The following is a 10,561-nucleotide window of genomic DNA, read 5'->3' as shown; positions in this document are numbered from 1 at the left end:
TGATATGAAATTGGGATACAAAAACCAAAATTGGCATATTGAGAAGTAAAATCTCACCTTTCCCTGCTCTGGTTTGCTCTCGCATTTCACGAATTCCCGCCCAAGGTTGCCATTCTTGTCGGTCGTTGTGACTAGCCGCTTCAGGGGTGCGATACGTGGGCATGCAGGGCACCTTGTCATGGGCACTGCGCCATAGCGCGGCCATGAGCGGCGGGAGGCTGAAGCGGAGCTCGACATTGCTAGGTCGCGGCCCGGAACGGCGTTGCTGCGCGTCGTCGCCGGAGAAGAAGAACAACAACGGTCGGGGAGGGGGGGGTGGGGGGGGGCGAGGATGGGCTCGGGTGCTGCACGGCTCGGGCCACGACTCGGTGTCCTCTTGTACCAATGCTGACCTGGATAAGTTAGTGGGTCCCACGCAGTGGGTCCTGCTCACCTGACCAATGCTGAGTTGGATAAGTTAGTGGGTCCCACGCTGTGGGTCCCGCGCTGTGGGTCCCGCTCACCTGATTCGAGTTTTAAACATGTGTCTTTGGATTAGGCAGCAGTGTCGCATGGGAGCTATTTTTTTCAACGCAGATGTCGCATGAGAGCTATTACAACCAACAACGTCGCATGAGAGACAATACACACCAACGATGTCGCATAGGAGCTATTTGCCCGCACACTGCAGTGAGACGGCGGCGCCGCCAAGCCACGTACTGTTGCGCCATGGCCGCCCAGCCACTGTTGGCCATCGCCGCCTAAAGCAGCCACCGACGTCGGCACCGACAGACTGCAATGCAACTGCCTGCACCAAGGGAACACGCATGATTTTACATGATATTCAATTGGGTCAACGATTTTACAAAAAATTCTATTTAACATATACTCCCTTCGTCTCAAAATAAGTGTCTCAACCTTAGTACAACTTTGTACTAGAGTTAGTACAAAGTTGAGACTCTTATTTCGGGACGGAGGGAGTATGTGCGTACTTCGTTGCTTCCCTAATCCCTGTCATATTTGCATCTTTATAACAATGTTCTTCACTCTCAAATTTGCACATTTAGAACAATGTGTTGATCAATGCACCATTTTTGTACAAACCATAACCGATCTACATGCTATGACTTCAACATGAATTTTAACAGTGCATCAAACTGGAGCCCTCCATCATATTGTTTTAACAGTATAGTAGTCGAATCTGTATGACCGAATGAATAAAACCCAATCAGTATGATCTATTTATAACCTGGTCCAAGAGACACTGGTGGAAAAAAGGCCTTTGGTCGCGGTTCGCAACTGCCATTAGTCGCGGTTGCGCAACCGCGACCAAATAAGCGCGACTAAAGCCCCCCACCTTTAGTCGCGGCTCCTTAAGAACCGCGACTAAAGGCCCGTCCACGTGGGCGCCAGGCGGCCGTCGGGGCGGAGGACCTTTAGTCGCGGTTCTTCTGGCCAACCGCGACTAAAGGCCGCCACAGGTTTAGGGTTTTAGCCCCCCCCCCTAAACCTGTTTTCTGTTTAATTTGTATTGTTTTATTTCTTTTGTGCTTTATTTTAATTTTGAAGGAGTTTCATATATTCTACGGTACTACATACATGCATATGAATGTACAATTTCAAATAAATTTGAAATTAGAACCAAAAAGAATTCAAGAGGAATATACAATATATATTCAATATCATCGGATGACCATATACAATTTTGAACAAATTTCCATACATGATTTAATGCATATAAAGTTCTACGTCCTCGTAATAGTGTTCTCCTTTAGGATGGAGGACTTCCCTGCTGAACCATCCAGCTAGTTCCTCTTGAAGTGGTCGGAAGCGAGCTTCTGGACTAAGCATCCACCGGAGGTTATTCCTCTGAGCATTGGTATCACTCGGAACCCGCTCAGAGGTGTATCTCCGGATCATCTCACAGACATAGTATCCACATAGATTGGTCTCCGGTGGCTGAATATCCCCAGCATTCTTAGCCTTTAACATTTTGAATTCTAGCTCTTTTTTGAATTCACCGACCTTTGTATCTACGAACCGTCTCCAAACCCTACGAGGCAAAGAAAATTAAATGAACAAGAGAGTTATTAATTAGTTACTTGATATTAGGAAATGAACGAAATAGGCCGATCGATATAGAGCGCAAATGAATGAAAATAATTACTTCTGCAGCATTCTTCTCATGCCGCCCCAAAGCTTTGGATCCTTATTCACAGAGTCGTGGACGAGACATTCTGAGGTGTTAACTTTAATTACTAGCAGAATCCAGTGGAACCTGCGGACACGATACATGCACAGTACGTCATGCATAACTCATCGATTAGCCGGCCACATACCATGCATGGAGTAAACAAAAGAGAATGTGCTCAAGACAGAAACACTCACTCAAAATGGTAAGGAAATAGAATATCACTTTTGAGTTCCTGCTTTGTAAGAAACTGCCACAGGTCTGCCTCCACGTCGGCGGGGTGACGCTCCAACACATGTCCATTAACGATTTGTGGGTCAATGAACCCAACATCATGGATGTTCCTTACTCTGCATTCCTTAATCTTCATTCTGCATGTATAATAGCGGACACAACAATATAGTTAGGACATATATATAATGCAGGCAATATGAACGAGATGGGGTAGAAATTAATAAATCACTTACAGAACGTAGCAACTGATGATAGATTTATCGAGCTCGCGCAGATTGAAAAGCTGGAACAATTCACTTAGTTCAATTTGTACATAGTAATGTTTGAAGTGATGCTCATGTCTAACTTCCGCATAAATATATTCTTTGGCGTTTTTATTTTTTATGTAACCCTTGTACCATTTCAGCAGACCTTTCATTTGTGGAGGTAGATCCTTTTCCTGCGCAGGCTCGACGAGAGGCCCATTCTTGACATATGTAATTACTACCTCCTTCACTGGCGCCTCATCAAGGCCTAACAGTTCACGAAGAGTAATACCTAAGTTGGCCGCTTGTTCTCTGGCACTCGTTATAGTCAATCCCTGTGCTGCCGCAGCTTGTATGATCTCGGGGGCATCCGGACAGAAGGCTTCCACTATAAGCGGGGCAATCGATTGTTTACTTTGTTCCCCGAGCTGGGCAACTTGTTTCCCGCTTTTTTTACTTTCGGCCTTCTCCCGCTCTTTGTTCTCCTTGAACATGAGTGCCTGCCTGCGAAGTTCACGTGCATAGTCGTTAGGCAGAATCTTCGCGGCTTGGGACGGTGTGCTCAAAAATGACTTAGCCCACTTCTTTTGCTCATCAGAAAATACTGGCTTGGGCTCGGGCTCTCTTTTCTTCTTGCAGTCCACCTTCCATTTCTCCAAATCAGCAGCCGCGGCCGCGTCGACTTCCTCGGCACTACGTTCCCAAGGCCTTGTGGGGAGAGGCTTCAGTGATGGCTCTGGTACCTTTGTGGTCTTAGGTACATAAGGGTCCGGGTTAATAATCCAGGACTGCTTCTGCTTCTTTGCCGGAGGTGGATTGGGGGGGTGGCGTCTGATCACCCGCCGGACGAGGACTGGGGGGCGGCGGCTGATCACCCGCCGGACGTTGTGGACTGGGGGGCGGCGTCGGCTGACGTGACGGAGGTGTAGGTGAACCGCCACCACCACCACCACCACCACCACCGCCACCGCCACCACCACCACCGTAGGGGGGTGGACTTGTTGTCCTTGGCGCCTCGCCTGGAAACTTGATAAACTTCTTTTGCCATAGAATGAAATGGCGCTTGACATCTCCAAGTCTTTTCTCCCCTTCAGGTGTAGCAATGTCAATCTCCAGGTCCTCAAACCCTTGGACTATGTCCTCCACCGTGACACGAGCATAGCCATCTTGAATGGGGTTGTTGTGGTGGAGTGCTCCAGGTAAACATGGTAAAGCACTGCCGATGGCTACCTTCATGGACATGTTCCCGATAGGATAATACAGATGACATTCTTTCATCTCCTTTATATCGTCCACGGGGTAGCGAGGAGGCTCCGGTGAAGTAATTTCGACCACCAGAGGCTCCGGTGCAGTAATTTCGACCACCAGAGGCTCCGGTGCAGTAATTTCGATCGTCGGTGCATCTGCACCAGCCGGTGGGGCCTCCGTGGAAGCCACGCTGCTTCTCCGCTGCTGGCTTCCGAGATCCGCTGGATGATCTTCATGCTGCACCCGAGCTGCATCTCTTTCGGCTACTAGTACACTCATGGTTTTCTTCATCACATCCATTTTCTTGAAGCAATCTTTTTTTGTTCTCTTATCGACAAAAGTGAAACCATCAATTCGTGCCTTCTTTGGCTCATTCCACTCCTGGACGGTGATCGAGACGTTGTCTCTAACAATGGCTCCGCATTGGCTGACAAACTTGGTGGCGTTCTTGCGGGGCTCCAGCGGCCTGCCGGTTGCACTGTCGACAACCTCGATGGTGCATGTTTCTCCTTGTTTCATCGTCTTGGTTGCGCCACGCTTTGACGACGTACTCGATTGTTTCGACGATCCGGCCGAGGGCTAAAATAAGAAAGAGTCGCGCGCGTTAGTACACACATATTTATTCAAATCAGTTAGTTTGTATCACCAGAGGCTCAATGTATATATATACCTCGGCGCCGGAGGTGGTTGCTACTTCCATTTGAAGATCGTCGTTTATCGACGTTTGTTCGGCATCATCTTGCTGACGGCGCCCTTCATCTTCATCATCAAGGTTCAGATAAGAAGAGATATCATCTTCTTCTTCTCCGGTCGGCACATATAGAATATCGCCGTTTATGATGCCGAACATATGTGCTTCACCGTCCGGATCATAGTTGTCCATAATCGGGTCAGCTCTATCGTCCGCCATTATGTCAGTCCTGAAAACATGTAGTAAAAACAAATTAATTAAGTGAAGAAGGGGGGCGGTGGCGGTGGCGGTGGCGAAAGGGCGGTGGCGAAAGGAGGGGGCGAGGAAGGGGTGGGAGAGGGTGTCGCGGTAGAGCGCGAGACGGGGCGGCAGACGACGGCGTCACGGAGAGGGGAGGCGAGGACAACACATTTATAACCCTCGCCGTCCCCTCTCGATCCCTAAAAAAACACCGCGCGCATCGCCGCCCCCCTCGCCGCCCCTCTCCGTATAAACAAATTGTCCGAACAGAGCTTGGAGTAGAGTGGCTAGGGTTTGGCCAGGGATGCGGATGGAGACGAACATATGTGGGGTCGGGATGGCCCATGTGCAGGGCGGGGGGTTTGTTTTTCTTCTGTTTTTTTCTTATGTTTTTCTTCTGTTTGTTTTTTTCTTCTGTTTTTCCTTTTTTCTTCTGTTTTTTTCTTCTGTTTTTTTCTTCCTTTTTCCTTCTTTCTTCTTCTTCCTTTTTCCTTTTAAAATCAGAAAAATAAAACTAATTCATTTTAAAATCTTAAAAATACAATTATATATCAAAAAAATCAGAAAAATAAAACTAATTCATTTTAAAACCCCTTGAAGGTTTGACAAAAGGTTTGATACATCATTCAGTTCATCGACCAAATACAAAGTTTGGTACAATAAATTATTACACATCAATTCTTCCCTTGTGTCCCTGCTTGCTTACGATTGTGCCGTATCCATGGAGCATCCTCATCATTTAACTTAATGCTTGGGTCAATGTTCACTTTGAAGGGCGGAATTTCACCAAACATATTATAATCTTCTGACATGTCTGTCTTGTCCTCCACTCCCATGATGTTTCTTTTCCCTGAAAGAACAATGTGGCGCTTTGGATCATCGCATGATGTACTGATCGTTTTCTTATCTTTCCGTTTCCTCGGTTTGCTACTCATGTCCTTCAAATAAAAAACCTGAGCGACATCTTTGGCAAGGACGAATGGTTCGTCAAGGTAACCAAGATTGTTGAAATCCACCATTGTCATTCCGTATTGCTCGTCCACCTTTACCCCACCTCCTGTTAGCTTGAACCATTTGCACCGGAACAAAGGGACCTTAAAGGAGGGTCCATAGTCAAGTTCCCATATCTCCTCTATGTAACCATAATATGTGACCTTTTGCCCATTCTCGGTTGCTGCATCAAAGCGGACACCACTGTTTTGGTTGGTGCTCTTTTTATCTTGGACGATCGTGTAAAATGTATTCCCATTTATCTTGTACCTTTGGAAAGTCGTTATAGTCAAAGATGGTGTCTTGGCCAACATGTACAGCTGATCTACAACATCATTGTCATTCATTAAATGTTTTCTCAACCAACTGCCGAAAGTCTCCATGTGGGCCTTCCTAATCCAGGATTCAGGCTTCCCCGGGTTGTCCGAGCGTAAAATATTCTTGTGTTTCTCAAAGTACGGAGCCACCAAGCTGGAATTGGTCAGTACAGTGTGGTGTGCTTCAGTCAGAGAATGGCCGTCCATACATATCGTTGATTTCCTTCCGATCGTGCCTTTTCCACTTAGTCTCCCCTCGTGCCGCGATCGAGGAAGACCAATCGGCTTAAGGTCAGGAACAAAGTCAACACAAAACTCAATTACCTCCTCATTTCCATAGCCCTTGGCGATGCTTCCTTCTGGCCTAGCACGGTTACGAACATATTTCTTTAATACTCCCATGAACCTCTCGAAGGGGAACATATTGTGTAGAAATACAGGACCGAGAACGAAAATCTCTTCGACTAGGTGAACCAGGAGGTGCGTCATAATATTGAAGAAGGATGGCGGGAACACCAACTCGAAACTGACAAGGCATTGGATCACATCGTTCTGTAACCGTGGTAGAACTTCTGGATTGATTACCTTCTGAGAGATTGCATTGAGAAATGCACATAGCTTCACAATGGCTACTCGAACATTTTCCGGCAGGAGCCCCCTCAAAGCAATCGGAAGCAATTGCGTCATAATCACGTGGCAGTCGTGAGACTTCAGGTTTTGGAACTTTTTCTCCGCCATGTTTATTATTCCCTTTATATTGGACGAGAATCCAGACGGGACCTTCATACTGCTCAGGCATTCAAAAAAGATGACCTTCTCTTGTTTGGTCAGAGCGTAGCTGGCACGACCTTGAAACCATTCCGGATGCCGGTCATCAGGGTCTTTCAAACGTTGCTGGTCCTGCCGTGCTTCCTTTGTATCATTTGTCTTCCCATACACGCCCAAGAAGCTTAGGAGGTTCACGCAAATATTCTTCGTAACGTGCATCACGTCGATTGCAGAGCGGACATCTAGGACTTTCCAATATTCTAGCTCCCAGAATATAGATTTCTTCTTCCACATGGCTGCGTGCCCGTCAGCTCCCTTCGAAACTGATTGTCCGCCAGGACCCTTTCCAAAGATGACTTTCAAATCCTTGACCATATCAAATACCTCAGCACCAGTGCGTTCCGCAGGCTTCGGCCGGTGATCTGCCTTGCCGTTGTAATGCTTGCCTTTCTTTCTTACTGGATGAATTTTCGGAAGAAATCGACGATGCCCAAGGTACACGTTCTTCTTACAATTTGGCAAATGTACACTTTCAGTCTCATGTAAGCAGTGCGTGCATGCATTGTATCCCTTATTTGACAGTCCCGAAAGGTTACTAAGAGCAGGCCAATCGTTGATGGTTACGAAAAGCAACGCTCGTAGGTCAAATTCCTCTTGTTTGTGGTCATCCCACACACGGACACCACCCCACAGCTGTAAAAGTTCATCAACTAATGGCCTTAGGTACACATCGATGTCGTTGCCGGGTTGCTTCGGACCTTGGATGAGCACTGGCATCATAATGAACTTCCGCTTCATGCACAACCAAGGAGGAAGGTTGTAGATGCATAGAGTCACGGGCCAGGTGCTATGGCTGGAGCTCTGCTCGCCAAAAGGATTCATGCCATCCGTACTTAGAGCAAATCTTATGTTCCTTGCGTCAGCTGCAAAATCTTTGAACCATCTGTCAATCTTTCTCCATTGCGTTCCATCTGCGGTGTGTCTCAACTCCCCGTCCGACTTACGGTCCTCTTTGTGCCATCGCAACAACTTGGCATGCTCTTTGTTCCTGAACAGACGTTTCAACCGTGGTATTATAGGAGCATACCACATCACCTTGGCGGGAACCCTCTTCCTGGGTTTCTGGCCCTCAACATCGTCACCAGGGTCATCGCCTCTGATCTTATAACGCAATGCAGTGCATACCGGGCATTCATTCAAATTCTCGTATTCACCGCGGTAGAGGATGCAGTCGTTGATGCATGCATGTATCTTCAGAACCTCTAAACCTAGAGGGCAGACAACCTTCTTTGCTTCGTACGTACTGGCGGGCAACTCATTATCCTTTGGAAACATATTCTTCAACATTTTCAGCAAGTTTTCAAATGCCGAGTCAGCTACACCTGCCTCTGCCTTCCATTTCAGCAAATCCAGTGCGCAGCCCAGCTTTTTCAGACCATCATCGCATCCGGGGTACAGCGCCTTTCTGTGATCCTCTAACATGCGATCCAAATTCTCCCTCTCCTTTTCAGTTTCGCAGCGTCTCCGTGCATCAGCAATGGTCCGACCAAGATCATCAACGGGATCATCACGTGCCTCTTCTTCACCTTCCCCTTCACCTTCAGCATCCTCCATGAAAGTATCACCGAAATGAGCAAGATAGCTTTCATCGATGAAATCATCCCCTTCTTCATCTTCTTCCATTATAACCCCTCTTTCTCCATGCTTGGTCCAACAATTATAGCTTGGCATGAAACCGTGCCGAAGCAGATGCATGTGAACATCTCTTGAGGAAGAGTAACCCTTCTGATTCTTACAGATAACACATGGACAGATAACAAAACCCCCCTGCTTGTTCGCATTAGCCACTACGAGGAAATCTTTCAAACCCATAGTGAACTCGCCGGAGAGTCGGTTACCGTACATCCATTGCCGATTCATCTGCATTATTATAATATAAAATATATAATTAACCATCATGCATTTGTTAAACTAACTAGCTACAAACAATATAAATTAAACAATGAACTGCACACATGCATATTTTATCAATGACACATCAAAGGTTCATCAAGTTGCTAACCGCGATCGAGGAGTGTGGCTCCAACACTTCATGTCATGTTTGTTTCATGCTCTTGGGGCATTTCATCAAACACCTTATGTGCATAAGAGGAACCAAAAGCAAACCTACACCCACTTGTGAAGAGAATGGCTCCAAATGGCTAAGTGTTGGCTGCTGGATGGGTATATATAGGGGAGGGGCTTTAGTTGCGGTTGGCCTGGCAAACCGTGACTAAAGGTGCCCGAAGGCCTTTAGTCGCGGTTGTCCTCGCCAACCGCGACTAAAGACCCTCACGTGCGCCAGCTGGCCACCGAGCGCCCTGGGCCCAGGCCTTTGGTCGCGGTTCACCTCCCGAACCGCGACTAAAGGTCCCATTAGTCGCGGTTCCTACAGCTTCGCGACTTATGGGGCTGGACTGAAGCCTGTTTTTCCACCAGTGAGAGTGGAGAAGAAAACCCAGTCCAGAATATGCATTTTTCTGTACATAAATGAGGTCATCTTATATTATCAAATTTGCATATTAGATGGCTGCGGGATAAACAGAAATATGAAACCAAACATATAGGCTTGGAAACAGTTTAGAATTTGCAAGAGAAGATCTACTAAAGTAACTGGTGTATTCAGAAATTAAGTGAATATGTGCCTGGTCATTTTGGCCAAACCAAATCCAATACTATCAAGAAGTAAACCTGTCAATTGCTTCGTCTGTACTCCCTCCGTCTAGGTGTATAAGTCACCTTACGAAAACCAAATAATCCCAAAACACTTAGGCGCGCTGCATTAACTCCCACCTCGTTTCTTGTTTCTTGACATATCAACCAATAAGAGATGCGAGTCGTGCATGCAGTGGTTAGTTCATTTCATGCAATGCTATTAATTAGCAAATAAACATTAAGTTCTCTCGTTTTCCCATCTTCCTTGGTCACGGTGCACAACCTAAGATGACTTATTCACCTAGACGGAGGAAGCACAACGTTCAAAAGCTTCGGGTTGATGTATATGGCAGGCAGGTATGCCTCCCCATTCCCATCTTTGGGTTTATTCCAGAGTCCCAAAATTTATAGATGCAACAAATTCCATGACTCTTAGATGGTCTTCAATATCCATTTCTTGTCAGCCTGCAAAAGTACTTTTGTTATAATCGGGGGTCCGGGACAAAGAAATATATCTAAAAGGTTGTGCTATATCATTGAATAACACTTGTCCACCTGCGTAAGTACTACTGAAGATGCCAGAGATGTTTATGGACTTCTAATAACGCAAGTTATTCCAAGAAAGGAAATTTTTAGGTCATACACTCTTTTATCCAACCACCGTCCTCTATATGACAGCCATACCATCATCATTATCCTATATTATGAATTATTCATTCTTCAAGCTGTATTATCCTACAGTCATACATACTTATCCTATTGTATTATCCTACATGCTCCCAGCGACCATGCCGAGCTCGAGCGGATCCTTGTGCACTTCGGCAACAGGCTCGACGAGAAGGGGCCGAGAAGAGTGGGGAGAGTGCGAGCCTGCGAGACCTCGCTCCGGTGATGGGGACGAAGAGGAGGGGCGGCCTGAGGAGGTAGAGAGAAAGAGTGTGTGTGTGTGTGTGTGTGTGTGTGG

Source organism: Triticum aestivum, chromosome 7A (assembly GCF_018294505.1).
Source record: "Triticum aestivum cultivar Chinese Spring chromosome 7A, IWGSC CS RefSeq v2.1, whole genome shotgun sequence".
Classification (NCBI taxonomy): domain Eukaryota; kingdom Viridiplantae; phylum Streptophyta; class Magnoliopsida; order Poales; family Poaceae; genus Triticum; species Triticum aestivum.
The sequence above is the reverse complement of the archived record's forward strand: the minus strand, read 5'-3'. Positions refer to the sequence as shown.